This window comes from Portunus trituberculatus, chromosome 43, assembly GCF_017591435.1.
Source record: "Portunus trituberculatus isolate SZX2019 chromosome 43, ASM1759143v1, whole genome shotgun sequence".
NCBI classification, from domain to species: Eukaryota; Metazoa; Arthropoda; class Malacostraca; order Decapoda; family Portunidae; genus Portunus; species Portunus trituberculatus.
The window spans coordinates 21,897,882-21,916,689 of NC_059297.1; the positions used below are offsets into that span (position 1 = coordinate 21,897,882).

Consider the following 18,808-nt stretch of genomic DNA (forward strand, 5'->3'; position numbering starts at 1 on the left):
CTAATAATCTTTTTTTGGCACTACAACCTGATTACTAAGTCTTTTGCATTCATTCGCTTATACCAAGTTGTTTACGAGATGATCAGTGTTTTGGAGAGGAGGAAAGCATGAGAGGAGTGCATGAATGTAAGGAAAGAGAAGAAAAACACGGAGAAGGGAGGATATAGTATGTTGGTCTGTAGTGGGCGTCAGGGGAAAGGTGGTGAATTTAGTAAAGGCGCTGACGTGGCTCCTCCAGTTGAGATCGTTATCGCTGGACGTCGAGGAGGTCTGCTGCTTTCAAGAGGCGAGGTGAGGGAGTTGGGAGCTGCCATGGGAAAGGGAACTGTGGGAATTCCGTTTATCCTTTAGTGACCATATGTACTCTCAAACATTCCGGCACATTATTTCGATCACTTTAACAGGATGCAGTAGAATTTATTTGACGTTTTTGTAATTCCTACGCTAATTCAGCATGAATTCTGCATTACTAATTGAAAAAGGTTATAAGAACTCGACTAATCGTCTCTGTGGCCTTTAAGAATAGTGCTTATGGGAGAGAGAGAGGGAGAGAGCAAAAAAATCCCTTCCACGCCTAGTCTTAGTTGTTTTTGTTTGGTTGGGATGGTTGTGGTATTTTAGTTTTTTCTACATGCTGTTAATCGTGTCTAGCTGGCTTATGAAGTAAGTAAAGGCATGGTCACATATCAGGTAACCCTCGGGATTCATTGCCATTGTAAGGCGTTTGTTTCTCTCTTAAGTCTTAAGTCTTGATATACTGACAACCTTCTCATAGATCCGAACGATTTATAGATTCTACTCAGAAAGGGAAATTGAGGTTAATGGAAATCGCTAAACAGTGTGGGCAAGAGTGATATAATGGTGTACATCATTTGAATTGCATCCATTCTTTTTTACTGAAGTGTGTTTTCCCTCAGTCTTAAGGCCCGTAATCTGCTGAGACAGTGATAGAATTGTGTATTTGATTTCTAATAATTAATATAATCTGTACAGTGTTTTCCCTCAATCTTGAGTAGCCTTATATATTGGTGAAATTTAAACAGATAAGAGATAAGAAAAAAGTGGTAGAGTGATGCATATAACTTAACTTCCAGCCATATCTATCATAAATAGACTAGAAGACCTGAGACTAACGAAATAAACGCTAAACACCTTGAAAGGGAATGGTATACGTTCATATCTTAAACTGACCATAACTGTAGTAAACCTTGACACCGACTCTAATGGTATACAGTTGACTATACATATCCACCCGTAACATTCTCGACATCTTTAATGAGACTGAGGAACCGTCGCGTGTCTGAAGAGTGAAAGGTGGACCTGACACAGCTGTAAGGACAGACTGGAGCCTCTTCTTCCAGACTCCTGCCAACTACTGAGACAGCTTTGACCCTTGACTCGTGTTTTTTTTTTCCCACTTTCTTTTATATTAGTAACGTACCAGACGAGACCAGTAACGTACCAGATGAGACTATATTCTGAAACGTTTCTACCTCCACAAATAGTCTTAAAACGTTGTAGTTGTAGTTACAGTTTTTTTTAAGGTGTTTTGCAGTTGCAGTGGCAGTTTAACATGATTTATATATTATCAAATAGTGAAACACTCCTGAGAACACGGCGAATCGTCCCTGTGGCCTTTGAAAATGCTCGTAGTGAAAGAACAATGGTTATCTGAATATGAACCACGGAACGAGAGAGAGACAAAGAGAGAGAGAGAGAGAGAGAGAGAGAGAGAGAGAGAGAGAGAGAGAGAGAGAGAGAGAGAGAGAGAGAACAGACCAGAAACTTTTCCACATTCCAGATATACTTAATTTGGAATCCAGAGCGCTTTAAGTACTCCACAGGCCCCATATTCTCTCTCTCTCTCTCTCTCTCTCTCTCTCTCTCTCTCTCTCTCTCTCTCTCTCTCTCTCTCTCTCTCTCTCTCTCTCTCTCTCTCTCTCTCTCTCTCTCTCTCTCTCTAGTCCGAGCAAAACCTGACTCAGCTCTTCAGTCCTGACGAGGTCGCCCGACTCACCCTGAACTTTGTGAGAGAGAGAGAGAGAGAGAGAGAGAGAGAGAGAGAGAGAGAGAGAGAGAGAGAGAGAGATGATGCTATGAATAATGCTAACATCATCAATATTACTACTACTACTACTACTACTACTACTACTACTACTACTACTACTACTACTACTACTACTACTGCTACTACACTACTGCTACTACTACTACTGCTACTACTACTACTGCTGCTACTGCTACTGCTACTACTACTACTACTACTACTACTACTACAAGAACAACAATGACAAAAACAGTAGCAACAACAACAACAACAACAACAACAACAACAACAACAACAACAACAACATCAACATCAGCAGCAATAGCAACATCATCATCATCAACAACAACAACAACAACAACAACAACAACAACAACAACAACTACTACTACTACTACTACTACTACTACTACTACTACTACTACTACTACTACTACTACTACTACTACTACTACTACTACAACTATCTCTACTGCTACTACCACTATCACTGCAATCCTGAATTCCTAGTTCTTATGACCGCCTCTCATATCAACAGAATCCCGTTTCTCTCTCTCTCTCTCTCTCTCTCTCTCTCTCTCTCTGTTTCCCTCTTGCCGCCTATAACCATAACTCATTTAATCAAAGTTTCCAAACAATTTGTCTCTTACGAAACCAGTTAACTTTGGGTCATTGGACGGAACAATCACTTTCTACGAAGAGCCAAGTCGACCTCGCCCTGGCTCACAGGAAGGTGATGGCCCTGTGCTTCCCAGTTCTCCCCTATCAACCCAGCGTTCAGATCCTAATTCCCCAACCTCGCTCGCTCTCTACCGCCCTCTCCTTGCCTCCACTCTGACAATGAACATCTTTTTTCCTGACTTTCTATACTTTCTTTCATTCCCACATCTGTTTTCTCTTTTTTATCTTGAAGCACTCTCTCTCTCTCTCTCTCTCTCTCTCTCTCTCTCTCTCTCTCTCTCTCTCTCTCTCTCTCTCTCTCTCTCTCTCTCTCTCTCTCTCTCTCTCTCTCTCTCTCTCTCTCTCTCTCTCTCTCTCTCTCTCTCCTTCCTTCCAACTTTTTTCTCTTATTACACTCCCTTTTTCTCACACCTTAACCTTCTTTTTTTCTCATTTCCAACTCCCTTCTCCCTTGTTCCTACATTGTAACTCCTCCCTCACCTCAAAGATTTCTTCCCTCGTTCACGGTCAGCGGCGGAGTTAGATTCCCGTCTTGGCGTCACCCACCTCGTCTTTTTTTTTTTTTTTCTCTGGTCCCTGTTGGGCAAGGCCAGGAGGCTGAGGGTTCCGGTAAGGACAGAGTGAAGACCAGATCCTGTTGTAGTTAAGTTTGGCTAATGTAAAAGTTTTGTATTGTGTTTCTTCTTTTGTTGCTTACTGTTTAGGTGCGGGTGGATCGTGGAGGCAGTGCGAGGATCTTTGGCCATTAACGCTGATCCTGCGGCCTTCCATTATCACTCCAAGACGATCTTTATTGGCCATTTGGGTCAGACAGCCAGCTTTGTGCTCACGCTTGCACTGCTTTCGATGTATCTTCATAACTTCGGTGATTTTTGTCCATCCAACTTCTAATGCTACTGCTGTTATTGTTGCAGTTATTACTACCACGGCCACTACTACTGCTGCCACCCTTGGACGTGCTGCAATGTTGTTGTTGTTGTTGGTGTTGTTATTTTTGCTGTTTGTTTCTGTGTTTGTTTGTTGTTGGTGGTGGTGCTGGTGTTGTTGGTGCTTCTCCTTTTGTTACAACTATTACTGCTTCTACTGCTAATCCGGTAGTAGTGCTGTTTCTCCTCGTCCGCCTGCTCACTTCCTTCTTGCTGCTGTTGAATTTACTACTACTACTACTACTACTACTACTACTGTTTTTTTTTCCTATGTTGTAGCCTATAGCGCCTGTACGTAACTTGAAGAGTATTGGAAGCGCTGTTAAGCTTCCACCCATTAGTGGCACAGTCAATTTTATTTATAGTGGTAACAATATTAGGGCCCTTATCACCACCCAAGCGCATCTTTTGTGTAACCACCTAGAACCTGGGTATCATGGTGACATGTAGGTAACTTTAAACCATTTGACAAATGCCAAAGTATTAAGGCGATACATGGTGGGATTCGAACCTACTCGTGGACGTCTGCCTGATCTCACGTTCACCATCTTATCCACTATGCTGCTGCCGCTGCTGCTGCTGTTCCTCCTCCTCCTCCTCCTCCTCCTCCTCCTCCTCCTCCTCCTCCTCCTCCTCCTGCTGCTGCTGCTGCTGCTGCTGCTGCTACTACTACTACTACTACTACTACTACTACTACTACTACTACTACTACTACTACTACTACTACTACTACTACTACTACTACTACTACTACTACTACTGTCACAATAAAGACCAGAGGTGACACTATTGTTGTGCACATCCTTTGCCTGCTGTTAACTTTGCCGTTGCTTTTAACTTTTGTGCTGGGAGCACCATTTCAGTTGCTCGTTCTTGATTTAATTTCTGCTCAAAGTGGTGGTAATGCTACTGTTGCCATAGCTTCGTCCCAGGCTTTCTATATGTTACATATATCGCATCCATATCAAGATAATTGTATAGTATAAGGAGAAAGGTGGGGAAGGTGAGGACTCTCTCTCTCTCTCTCTCTCTCTCTCTCTCTCTCTCTCTCTCTCTCTCTCTCTCTCTCTCTCGGTAGCGTGCTATCAGGCAAGGTTCAGTGGCTGGGATGGATGTAATGAGGCATCAGGCAGCGTACTCTAGATCACTGCACAGCGAGGTGCCATACTTTTTGCAGTTTCTTCCCGCGGGCGTGGAAAGTGAAAGGGAGGCAGGTTTATTGTTGAGATGAGAAGCGGCAACCGGGAGGAAAAAACAAAAGAACCTGGTGTTTTTCTCATTAGTTGAAAAATATGTGTGAGTGTTGGTCATTGAAACCAGAGATAAGCAGTAAAAGGGAAGAAAAAGTGGACTTGTTTTTTGTGTGTGCTGAAATGGAAAAATTACGTGTGAGTTTTGCGACTATGGATGAATTTGTGAACTTTTTTTTTCCTAGAATCGGGGAAATAGGAGATTTGTAAAAGTGACTAATATAGAATGTGTTATTATCGCTAGACTTGTTAATTAGGTTAAGTTGGATTAGGTTTGGTTGGGTTAGGTCAGGTTAGATGAAGCTATGTTAGGTTATGTCAGGTAAGGTTTAGCTAGGAATTATAGATACTCGCAGTTCATATCTGTAAGAGTGTAAAAGCATAAACAAAGGAACAAGAAGCCAATAGGTTTACATATGGCAGTCTCTGTATCGCTTTAAACAGGGAAGATATTTGATCAAACATTATTTCAGCCAGTCGTTATAGAAAAGAAAAGAAAGAAAAAAAACCCTATAGTTCTGAGTTTGAGTAATGTTAGTTGCGTTTCCTCACCAGACAGTCATCTTGTCTTACATGAAAGGTTACAGGCAGACTGGCAGGTTATGGAATTCAAAGGAAAAGTATAAAGGAATTTCCTGATCTATACCAAGGCGTTTTTTTTTTTTTGTTGTTGTTTTAATGATCTTGACTTTAGTTTTCTTCTCATTCACCTTTAGTTGATATTTTACCCCTATTTTCTTCGTTCTTATTATTTTCTTTCCTTTTGTTTCGTCATTTTGTTCAATTTTTCTTTTGGTTCCTCGCGAATCTCAGGAAATTTATGTTCTTCCCTCCGGTCTTTGTTCGTCACTCATGTTTCATCCGTGTGTCAGTCATTATTTTCATAGATATGCAAGATGGAAAGGCGCAGGGATTCTTGGCAACCTTGTGTGATTCCTTTGTGTGTCGAGAATATACCGATGACTGTTTTATTTTTATTTCTTTATTCTTCAACTTTCCTTTCAAGATTCCGTATTATTTTTTTCAGTTGCGAACTAGTAAGTAAGTCTGTGAAATTTTAAAAGTAAATGAGAGTAATTAATATATTGATACACGTGGGTGATGGTTGTCTCTCTCTCTCTCTCTCTCTCTCTCTCTCTCTCTCTCTCTCTCTCTCTCTCTCTCTCTCTCTCTCTCTCTCTCTCTCTCTCTCTCTCTCTCTCTCTCTCTCTCTCTCACACACACACACACACACACACACACACACACACACACACACACACACACACACACACACACACACACACACACAGAGAGAGAGAGAGAGAGAGAGAGAGAGAGAGAGAGAGAGAGAGAGAGAGAGAGAGAGAGAGAGAGAGAGAGAGAGAGAGAGAGAGAGCGTGTGCATTTTATCATATCACATGCACCCTGTTTAACTTACAATGTACAGTTGCCAGGTCATCGAGAGTATAGTATTTTTGTACCACTATACCGTGACTTGGCACCTCCACCGTCATAAAGTATTAATGCTGTTTATTAATAAAAGGTGAGTTGGGGAGGGGAGAGGGAAGAATTCAAACATTTTCACCGTCCCCATATGTTTTATGCTTTTTATGGAGCGGGACGTGATTTCGTATTCACGCCACGTATATGTACGGTAACATAGAGCAGTTCTTTTTCAGAGAGAGAGAGAGAGAGAGAGAGAGAGAGAGAGAGAGAGATTAAACCGATGTCTCTCACTGTCAAACATAAAGGATATGAAAAAAAAAGTAAGGAAATGAAAAGAAATACCAGAGAGAGAGAGAGAGAGAGAGAGAGTGTGTGTGTGATATTGGTCTTAGTCAACCTTTCATTTCATAGAGGTGTGTGTGTGTGTGTGTGTGTGTGTGTGTGTGTAATTTTTTTTTCACTGTTTGATCTGCTGCAGTCTCTGACGAGACAGCCAGACGTTACCCTACGGAACGAGCTCAGAGCTCATTGTTTCCGATCTTCGAATAGGCCTGAGACCAGGCACACACCACACACCGGGACAACAAGGTCACAACTCCTCGATTTACATCCCGTACCTACTCACTGCTAGGTGAACAGGGGCTACACGTGAAAGGAGACACACCCAAATATTTCCATCCGGCCGGGGAATCGAACCCCGGTCATCTGGCTTGTGAAACCAGCGCTCTAACCACTGAGCTACCGGGCCGTGTGTGTGTGTGTGTGTGTGTGTTTGTGTATGAGTATGTGTCGGTGCCTTTTGTAGTACATGGTAAAGTGGGCCACATTTTGCTAATTACTGATATTCTCACGTATCTATTTATTTTCCTTGTATTAATTTTCTTCTATTTATTTTTTCGCGCCCGGCTTTCCTTGATGAACGAAGGGTTTTAGCAATTTTTTCATTATGTTTAGTACAGTACCGAATGACTCCATCAAAGTAAATAATCCCCACAATAACTAAGATAATTTTGTAAGGGGGTAGTGAATCAGGTTCCTCACAGCTTGTATTATTTCATTTCACATGGTAAGATTACAAATTGACGTCAGAACTTGTCATTCTTCTTTCACTATCCACAGGCAAGCGTGCATACACACACACACACACTCTCTCTCTCTCTCTCTCTCTCTCTCTCTCTCTCTCTCTCTCTCTCTCTCTCTCTCTCTCTCTCTCTCTCTCTCTCTCTCTCTCTCTCTCTCTCTCTCGCTGATCTACCAATGATACACATACATTTAAGATTTCCGACCTTTACGAGCTGGAAGGAAACGCAAAAACAAAAGGACGTGAAGGGGAAGACTGAACTCATCTGGAAAAGGAAACCTAACCTCCTCCTTTCTATAACGTACCACCACCACCACCACCACCACCACCATCACCACCAGCTTGTTGGATCTACTTCATACCTTCATAGCTCCCTTATTACTAATTACCTGTTCTTAAGTCTCCCCCAGGTCTCTTTTCACCTGCCCAACATCTCGTACCTCCATCACAACGTATCACGAGACTTTTTACATGATAGATGATTCCATAAATGTTTGCCACGGTTCTCCTGATATTACTGAATCTTTCTATATTCAGCCACCTTGTTTGCTCTTTGTCTGTCTGTCTGTCTCTCTCCGTCTGACTCGGTAATAATGGCTAATGAGTTATGTATGAAGGGACAAACTAAAATTATCGTATTGATTCCTCTATTTATGTTAATTCTCTCTCTCTCTCTCTCTCTCTCTCTCTCTCTCTCTCTCTCTCTCTCTCTCTCTCTCTCTCTCTCTCTCTCTCTCTCTCTCTCTCTCTGCCACGTATAAACAACAAGCCGAATAAACACAATGTTATTTACTGGTTGTCTAGCTTGATCTCCAGCAAGCCAGCCAACCCTGAGGAACATGTCTATTGTCACCGAAGCTCAGTCCAGTCCGTGAGTGGACGCTTGCTATCTGTTCTTTTCCTTTCTCATAGTCATGATTGTGAGTGAATGTTCTTGTTATCGTAATGTTGAAAGTGTGTGTGTGTGTGTGTGTGTGTGTGTGTGTGTGTGTGTGTGTGTGTGTGTGTGTGTGTGTGTGTGTGTGTGTGTGTGTGTGTGTGTGTGCAGTTCATGTCGCTTCAAGTTAGTTTTGTGGTTTCACATGGGATGGGTCGCCTCTTTCAGGTTCAGCGCCGCCAGCCTAAGCTATCTATCCGCTTCTCCATCTACACAGGTTGGCGCCTTGACTGGCTGGGCTCACGAGGCACCGAGGCCACGAGGCGCTGTGTTTACTTTCACCTCTAATATCTCGGCAATGCTAAATTTTTTGTTGAGAGAATGATTATCGAGGATCATTATTCGATATCACGATTAGGTTTTTTTTTTTTTTGCAGGTCAATTACACACACACACACACACACACACACACACACACACACACACACACACACACACACACACACACACACACACACACACACACACACACCCTGTATGTCATCGGAAATACTCGTATAAGACTAGTGTTAAGTCTTTTAGGAATACTGGCAACGATTTACAAGGGATAATAGATAGTTCCTTTTGGAAACGTGATTTTAGTTACAATAAGTATTATCGTAGGTAACATATGGCAGAGTTTGCGTGGCTTGGTGGTGGAAGGCTGAGTGTGTGCATGGGCGGCGCTCCTCAAAGGTGGTAGACGATGTAATTTCTTCCTCATCCTTGTGTAGCGTGCGCACACACCACCTCAGGGCCATCGACAAGGTGGAGGGCCATCATTCATGACCCACATTCATTACATTATCATTGAATCAACTTGAGCGCCTTCTCCCTGGAGAAAGTGTGAAACCCCTCGGCTGAACTGTTTATCGAGGAGTGTGATAAGAGCCAGCTGGTGTGAAGAGAAAGGCAGCTCACGGCCGTGATGGAAACACATTACACTCACCTGTTAATTTCATTACTAGTGAGCGAGCCTCACTTGGTAACGCCAGACGTCCCGCGCCACTCCTCTCTGTTCTAGTGTCTGGCTGTGTTGTGCATATGCTTTGATGTTAATTTTTGTTTTATTGTAACCTGTTACTTCTTTCTAATGTGTCTGATATTGTACTGTGATGTCACTGCCAGTCACCATTACTGCCTTATCTCAGCCAGCGAGGTCTTGGTGCCAAGGGAGTGACCAAGCTGACTGCGCATCATCACACCTGTTATAAATCTTATGTAATCCCACTGACGACCGTAAGTTGAGTCCGCGTAGTGTTGCGTGCCGCCGATGCCGCGGGGCGCGTGACAGCGGAATATTTGGCATCAGGAAAGCAATTTATGGCTCGCCGGCATCACCGCAGTGAGTCTTCCAAGGGAGCGTTGGGCTGCTGCTGCATGACGACACACCTGCAGGGAGTGTTGTGTTATTACAGGTGTGGTAGGTGTGAATGTGGCTTCCTTCCCTGATATAAGAATCACCCTTTGTTTTGTTGATATTTCAAATAGTTGCAGCTAGGTTGTATCTTTTTATTTATATTTAATAATACTTGGGTATTATTTTTCATCATTATAAGACGAGTTCCTGGTTTTCTTTCCTGCAACGCTTCATTATTATATCTTAAATTCTTTTTAAGTGTGCAGAAATTCCTCCTTTATTATTTTTCATAAGCCTCACCAAGTTTGGTTTTCATTAGTGAGTGTGAAAACTTTGCCTTCTCTCGCCCTCTCGCTCACCTGAACCGCACTTGAAGTCACCCGCAAAGTTATTAATGTATTGAAAGTGTGGGAAAGTTCTGCTTTAATTGTCCGAGTTTATTTTCCGTTTTATAGTATACGTCTTTCTTTTGCACCTCTTCCACCTATCATCTCTCCACCACCAGGGCCAGCTCCTGTGTGACCTGTTTCCCTCCACCACCACTCACTCCTCTTCACCCCTGTTGTCTCTTCCCACTGACCTACGCACTCCTCCATCATCCAAAAATGGCCGTGTCCTTCCATTCCCGTCTCCTTTTTTCTCCTTCCCCATACATTATTTCCTGTTTCCATCACTACTGTCGCCATGAAATTCACTTGTCTGCCTTTTTCCTTCATCTATCTCTGCGTATATCTTTCCTTCCTAGTTTAGTACTGTTTATCTTTTTTTTTACTCTCCTATTTCTTCTCTCTTGCTTCTCTCCTTTCCTTTCCTCCTTCCATTCATTCAGCACCCTCCTTCCCTCTCGCTGCACCATCTTTTCTCCCTGTTTTCGTTTCTCTCATCCCTTCTTCCTGTCTTTCCTTCTTCATTGTTTTCCTCTCTCCGCCTCTCCTCATCCCCGTCCCTCTTTGCCTTCCTTCCTTCTTTCCTTTTTTCTTTATTCATTATTTCCTTCCCTTGTTTTCTTTCGTGTATTTTATGCAACTTTTTGTTTCCTCTCTTTGCAAACATCAATATTCACTTTCTTCCTCTTCTGTCTTCTTATCTTTTATTTTCCTATATTATCGTTTCAGGTAACTTTTCATTCCCCTTTTATTATCAGACTTTCATCTCCACTTTCTATAAGTATTCTCTCCCATTTTTCATCTACTTGTTTTCCTTGCCTTCCTTCTCTTCCTCCCTTTCCTTCTTTAAACACCTCCCACTATAGCTGAGCATCTCTTAATTTCAACGCGCTCATTCCAGCCGTCTCTCTTCCTCATCATTCCATCGAACTAACTCTCTCACTCTACGTTCCTCAACACCCAGTATTCTACGTCCCCTCTTCCCACCCGTGCTGTGATAAGCCTCACTGAGTCCCACTCTTCTCCCCTCCCTCCCTGACTCATCCTCGCTAGTAATAACCTCCCGAGAGTCCCTGAGTTCGGTGCGAGGCGAACAGTAACAACCCTCATCTTCCTCCCAGTCCTCATCTCCTCCCTCCACCCAGTGCAGCCTCGACTAACTGCTATAGAGGTAAGGAAAAGATGCGTGGGAATTACTTACGTAACACATCTATTCTCGCAGTCTACCTAACGTATACTATTCATCTCCCGGAGCTGAGCGGAGCAAAGCAGAGCAGAGCAGTCCATCAGTTTAATCAGATTTAAATACGGGGGTCTTATTTCAAAGTAATTTTCAGAGAGTGTGTGTATTTTCTTTCATTGTCATCCATATGTATGCTAATGGCTGCCGTTCGGACTGTGCATTTATCAAAAGTTTTATATTGTGAGGGCTGTAAATTTTTTTTTTTTTTTTCGTCCCAGTTTCTTCCCTCCGGAGATGCCACCTGTGTTTAGGAGCAGGAAGAAATGAAGGAGAAGAACGGAAGGGAAGAGGAGAGAAACTGGAGGAGTAAGGAGAGGGAATAGTAAAGCCGGAAGAGGGAGAACTCAGCGAATGGAGGAGAAGTAGAAGGAGGAGACAGGAGGGAGTTGTAGAAGGGAGAGAAGAACGGCTATAGCGGAGAGAATGACTAGCAAAGGAAAGGAAGCAGGGAGGGGAGAAGAGATGAGCTGAGGGAGAGGAGGGAGCAGACAGGCAGGGAAGGAGAATTGACGGCGAAAGGAGGGGACGCCAGGGAAGTGAAGGGAGGGAAGGAAGCGGGCATCGTCAGGAAATATTGATTTATTCCTGCCGTCTTGGCGCCAGAGAACACACACACACACACACACACACACACACACACACACACACACACACACACACACACACACACACACACACACACACACACACACAGAGTTACGATACAAAGGAACCTTGCCGTCATAACAAGGAGACGAATGTTTTAACCCCAAATAACACCACAAATAAGAAAAAAATATATATGTAGAAGGTGCCAGCTCTACTACGCAAATACCTTACATTCCGCCGTGATAGAGCAATCCTTAATTCTGAACTCCAAGTTGCTGTAGTTTGTAGTTAAGTTCAGGCAAGCTAAGTAGAGAAAGTTAGATTACTGTTATTGTGTCACGTTACGGAGGTGGGAAGCGAGGTTGTGGTAGTGGTGGTTAGGTGGTTAGTGAGTCTCTCGTAACAGGCTCGGGTGTGTGAGGTTATTTGTACTGTGGGACGTTTCCAGGTCTCGTTACTGTGAGGCAGATCCCGCAGCTCCACTTCCTGTTGGTTAGTATTGCACTGAGCACGAAAAGGGATGAACTGTAATCTCAAACTTGGCTCATCTCTACTTTTAAGAGGCTGTATTAGAAGCCATTGTGTCACTGGATCTCGCTATTCGCAAGGGTATTGTTATGATTCTATTGTTCGATGGTATTGGGTTTCTGGGGTTACTGACGTGATTTTGTTAATGTTTTCGTGCAGATTTTTCAATGTTAGTGGGAAAGAAAACAACCTTACGTTAACCTCTTCAGTAGTGGAGACATATTTTTGCCATGAGTTTTGTGTGTAATTAGACCATTTTATCAACATTACAAAGGGTCTATGGAGGTCAGAAGATTGACGGCCACAGTCTGCACTATTCTATTTCCCACATAAGTTTCCGAACCTGTATAAAATCACCAAATTGTAAGCAGAATGAATATGGAAATGCGTCATGGTATTGAAGGGGTTAAAAAATTGACTGTCAAGTTTTGGTGGAAGTTATTGTTAGCATTTATTAGGATGTCATAACTCGATTAATAGCTTAGCTTATTACACATTGTGTGATCATTAGTAAGGCCAATGGGAATAAAGTAGCAACCATAAAAAAAAAAAACTCATATCACTAACCTCTGACAAATCTAGCTTTTGAACAGTCCAAAGCATCACCACATATGAGCCTGTCTTTACTCTCTCACTGAACATCACTAAGACCAATGGGAATGAAATAGCATCCATCAAACCCGATGAATGATATCCATAGCCTTTGAAAATCCCCCTTATGAGAGACCAAAGCGTCACTCACTATATATCCACTTGCTGTATATCTGTATATCTATATATCTATCTATCTATCTATCTATCTATCTATCTATCTATCTATCTATCTATCTATATATATATATATATATATATATATATATATATATATATATATATATTCATTATCTAAACACCATTTACTAAGGTATAACGCAAGCAGTCTTAGTCAGCACACAAGTTTAGACAGCTCTTGACTCTGCTTCAGTAGTAACCTTTCCATGTGTCCGGTTTAGCACGCGTTAATAGCCAGAGGAGGTTTGGGGTTACGGCAGCGAGATGAGACACGGGCCTTAAATGTATCGTGAATAAGGGCACAGGTGTAGGATTTCACTATTCAGGTCAGCAGTTCTTGGGATGCTCTTGATTTGCTTGTGTATGTGTATGTGACTGTGTGTGTGTGTGTGTGTGTGTGTGTGTGTGTGTGTGTGTGTGTGTGTGTGTGTGTGTGGGAGGGAGTGGGGGATGTTTATTATGATAAGTGTGTGTGTGTGTGTGTGTGTGTGTGTGTGTGTGTGTGTGTGTGTGTGTGTGTGTGTGTGTGTGTATTGATACAACTAAGCTTCCCAGGAGGTAAACATAAAGATGAATACTTTTACAGTTCTTCATGTAAGCGTATGACAAATTTCCCGTGTAACGGACGGTAGGGGCGCGTTCAGGGAATGGATGTGTTGATGGCACTGTTACCGAGCGTGCCATATATGTGTGTGTGTGTGTGTGTGTGTGTGTGTGTGTGTGTGTGTGTGTGTGTGTGTCTGTGTGGGCGTGAGTGTTGGTAGTGGACGGGGCAGTGACGCGGCGAGCGGGGAATGAGTGGGGGAATAAGTGTTGTTGGGGGGAAGTGGCAGTGGTTAGTGGCTCGGCTGGCAGAGGGGGAATACACTGGTGATGGTGGTAATAGTGAGGATGAACGTACGAGAACAAGAGAGAGTGAGAGTATAACTGGTAGGTGTGGCTGATACAGTTTTATGAGGTGACGAAACAACAGATAAAAACTTGAGTCGGATGGTTGGTTTCCTCAGGTCTGTTTCATCACGACCTGGCAAGACGCTCACTGGCACCGCGGGCAGAACAGGGCAGGGCAAGTCTGAGAGGTTGGCTTTGCGGAGGTTTGGATATAACTGGTTAGGGATGGACTGTGTGACGCTCCTCTGTTTAGCTGTGACTTGTGCTGATTCTCCATTAACTTGATTAGAAAGTCTGGCAATGATGCTGAGTATGCTGAATAGTAACAGTGACATCATTAGGAACTGGGTTAATGAAATTTTTTAATATCTATGGTTATATATTCACTGATTAAAATCATGTAGGGTTTCTCAAATTGTCACATGATTAATACTATTTAAAGGATAATAAGGAATAGATAAAGCGTTTACTGATGTATGCATGAATATATTATGAACTTGGAGCTTACTGGTCTCTCACTATACGTAGGAGAAAAATGTTAGTATAGAGACGTACTTATGCCAGTGTCCTCATTCATAAATTACTGTATTATTGACATTTTGTGCTAGCGGGCAACATATATAAATAGACATACATAGAAGATTCTTTAAAAGTTAAACGTCTTTCCAAATCGTCTTACCGGACGTGAAAAGCGCAGATAATTTCCCCGCTGGTGGAGGTGAGAGGTGAGGCGTCTGAGTAAAGCTTCGGAACAGCCTGCATGTCGTTCCTCATTTCCGCCATGGAAGATATGTTTTGGATCTTAGTGTCTCCACCTCCTCCATCCTCCCATGCCCTCCCCTATCCTCCCTTCACAGATATCTCCCGTCACATGACCGTCTGTTGCTATGGAAACCCACGTCTCACACTTTGGGATTGGCCTGGACTTTGGTTCATTTCCGAGAATAGCGCGTCCGTAATCTCAGAAATGTATGACACTTGCCGCTATTTTACAAGTGATTTCGGCGTAGTTAACGGGATTGGCGAGCATGTCCGTGACGGGTGGCGGCGAGGGAAGGGGTCGGGAAGTGCAAGACCACACTGCCTGCCGCGGGAATACTAACAGCGGAATGAGATGACAGGGAGCGTAATATTACCTCAGCTCGACACATTTCCACCGCTTTACGACTTTTTGCAGGGACTGACTCAAAGATTACCACGCCGATGTTTTGTTAACGACCTGACAACATGAGTTTGATGTGGAGAGCTGAGCGGCGCGCACGAGGCTGCCTGCTGGTCCCGCCCGCTGCCTTACCTCCCTCTCCCGTCCGGACAAAAACATAACTTGGCAACTCAGCCGCCTCAGACCCGAGGAGGAGAAAATGTTAAAGTCCATTCAGTGTCGTGTAGCCAGTGAAGGTGGATAGCTGCACGCTCCGCTCTGGACTTTAGTTTTCCGTCTTTCTCACTCCGAACTTTGACTTGGTGTCAAGACGAACATTGCACAGTGTCGAGGGACGCAGCCAAGCCTCCGAGTGTGAGAAACATCCAACCGGTACACACCTCGGAACACGCCTTGACCTGAATTTTAGAGGTTGTGAGTGTGACTGCCGCGGAAAGTTAGTTGTCTTACTCCCTCAACCAAGGCGACAGCGAGATTGCAAGGTAAGCCCTGAGTCTGTGTCTGTCTTTGTCGTGTGTGTGTGTGTCTGAGGAGCTGGGCACGATAAACACAAGGAAAATTACATCACCGTGAGGATTGCGCAACACTCAAACGGGTATTTCCCAAAACACATGAACTTGAGGAATGCAGTTAAGGAGGCGGCAGCAGTGTAATAATCACGAGTTAAACACAAACCCGAGACAATGGAAAAACAAATCTTTAAACAGACACGTGTAAAGTTTGCTATGATGACTGAGCTGTGTTGACGGTGGTGGCTCGCGTTGAGGTGTGCAGCGCTGTGGCGGAAGTGAATGATAAGATCGGGGAGGGATGAGGAACAGAAGGATGCTGGGGGCGTGGTGGAGCCTAGGGAAGGAGGAAGCAGATAATGTATGGAATGGAGGAAGGTAAAGTTAAATTATGTATGGAAGAGAGAGAGAGAGAGAGAGGTCAAATCGTGCAGGTAGGCATGGACTGTTTAAGTGAAAACGTTGTGAAGGCCGCGAAATGAGGTAGGTTTCAAACAGTTGTGTGGTGTGGAGGTGTGGTGCTGGGTGTGGCGCGGTAAGGGCAGCCTGGCGGTGGTAACACGGGTTGGTACAGTGTTGAGGTTGCGACAACGTGCTGAGGGAGGTGAGGGAGGGAGGGAAGAACGGGCGGACGGTGGATGTAGGAACTGTGGTGTGTGGATGGAAGGAGGGACGGGGAAGGAGTAAGTGGTGTAATATGTGTCTGTTTGTAGTAAAAACGTGAATATACAGAGGTGGGAAGAAATTGAGGTGGTGGAGGATGTGTACGTCTGTGGTTGTGGTGTGTAGATGATAGTTTGGGCTGATAGTCAAGGTTAGTTGTTCCTTCTGTTTTCATCCCCCACCGCGTCCTTCTCCCTTACACCACCACTACCGCCTCCTGTCTCCTCCCTGCCACTTGCTCCGCGCTCTCTCACTCCCTGGTCCTTGCCACTTGCCCATCTCTCTCTCTCTCTCTCTCTCTCTCTCTCTCTCTCTCTCTCTCTCTCTCTCTCTCTCTCTCTCTCTCAGCCAATTGTTCCGACAGATTTCACATCTCATCTACTGCGTGCATTCTTCTCATCCATCCCATTCATTGTATCATTTTTCTTCCATCTCTTTCTCTCTCTCTCTCTCTCTCTCTCTCTCTCTCTCTCTCTCTCTCTCTCTCTCTCTCTCTCTCTCTCTCTCTCTCTCTCTCTCTCTCTCTCTCTCTCTCTCTCTCTCTCTCTCTCTCTCTCTCTCTCTCTCTCTCTCTCTCTCTCTCTCTCTCTCTCTCTCTCTCTCTCTCTCTCTCTCTCTCTCTCTCTCTCTCTCTCTCTCTCCTGTTTGGGTAAGAGTGTATGATATAGAGAATGGAATTAAAACCTCCCTAACAAGACTAATGATGTACAGCGGGAGGTCCCTTCTTATTCCACTGCCTAATGCGGCGTTCACTTCTCTGCCACCACAGCCTCGGCAGAGTTAACGCTCGTGTGGAGGTGGTTGAGGAGGAGCCTTTGGGTGGTACGCTTGTTAGTTACTCGTGTTATAAAGGCAAGGAAAAAAAGAAATAGTGAAGGAGGTAGTTCGAGGGGGAAAATGTAAATCTGTTGGTAGGTGAGTGGAGAAGCGTGTGTATGGGATTGAAAGGAAAAAGTTGCGTTGAGAATTTTGTATGTTAATGGGTTCGAGGTAGTGTGTGTGTGTGTGTGTGTGTGTGTGTGAGAGAGAGAGAGAGAGAGAGAGAGAGAGAGAGAGAGAGAGAATATATATACTAGATATGTTATAGTTTGAAGATTCTAATTTAATTAATAGTATTGTTTACAGCAGCTGTGGTCTATAAGCTATTTATTCATGTGTGTGTGTGGGGGGGGCAGTCGGGGTAGTGAAGGTGATTATGTATAACTGTTGTTGTAGGACGAGTATATCCAAGAAAAAAGATTGGCGTTTGGTGAAAGTAAATAGACTATCATAAATTAAGGTCTTGTGTTGTCGTTTTTGTAAATTGTCCTTTTCAGCATAGGAAGTGTGTTGTACGTAAATGATAAACAAATCATACTGTCACACCCCTGGGGTAGTCACACCATTGTCTTCCACGTCCCACATAAACCACACGTCGGGACTTCTTTTATCGAGCACATCACGTAGGCCACATCATTGGGAGGAACACACCGTCACTTCTTCCCTCGTCTTGAAAGTCGCACAGGCAGCGTCATGGAAACACCCTCATCGACATTAGTTTCCTTGTCACGGAGGCTACTGCGCTGTATCTCTTCTTCCTTCGTCCACCACGTCACATAAATAACATCATGAAGGAAACACACACAACAGCACTTCTTTCCTCGTCCACTGTGTCAAACAAGCCACATCAAGAGGGAAAACACACACCGTCACCTCCTCCCTCGTTTAAAAAGTCATACAAACCACGTCATGAGATAAAACGCGTATTGTCACTTTCTGTGGTGCCATGTCTTCTTCTTTGCACCACCACTTGCCCCAGAGACACTTGTAGAGGCGTCTAGGAGCTGTGTTTGTCCATCCCGCTGTAATTACATTCTAACAAACGAACCGATTGAGAGTCCAGCCAGCAGCACTCCAGCCCTGTCTTTAATTTGTTTTCTTGCACCGTGAGAGAGAGAGAGAGAGAGAGAGAGAGAGAGAGAGAGAGAGAGAGAGAGAGTTGGGGGGGACGGGGGCGAGTGATGTTGGTGGGTCTTTAACTTATAGGTTGATCCACTTAATTAATGAAGGAAGGAGTGATGAATGGTAAAGCTGATGCCCACAGATACCCTCGCCGCCACTCACTCATTCCTGCCTGGAATTCCATTACGGGGAATGAGCATCGCTGGGGAACGGAAATCCGGAAAACAATTAGGAGAAGAGCGAAAGAGAGAGAAATGAAAAAAAAATGTATATATGTATGAAAAGAAAATGGCAGCTAACACGCACGAAAATAATAAAAGAAGAGATATCAGAACTGGGAAAAGTCGTGATGGGTCGCGTGAGAGTGGAGGGTGGAGAGGCGACGAGGTGAGCGTGCAGGATTGGTTCGTTCTGAGGAAGGAAGGAGTGAGATGCCG

General features: G+C 43.9%; 1 protein-coding gene across 1 annotated transcript in view; it reads left to right on the forward strand.

The window, feature by feature from the left end:
• Positions 1–15,446: 15,446 nt before the first annotated feature.
• The window catches only part of LOC123518413 (extracellular serine/threonine protein CG31145-like), a 202,970-nt gene continuing 199,608 nt past the window's right edge, over positions 15,447–18,808 (forward strand). Inside the window, 1 exon segment of the mRNA XM_045279223.1 lies at positions 15,447–15,740. The gene's annotated coding sequence lies outside the window, so the exon portion shown is untranslated.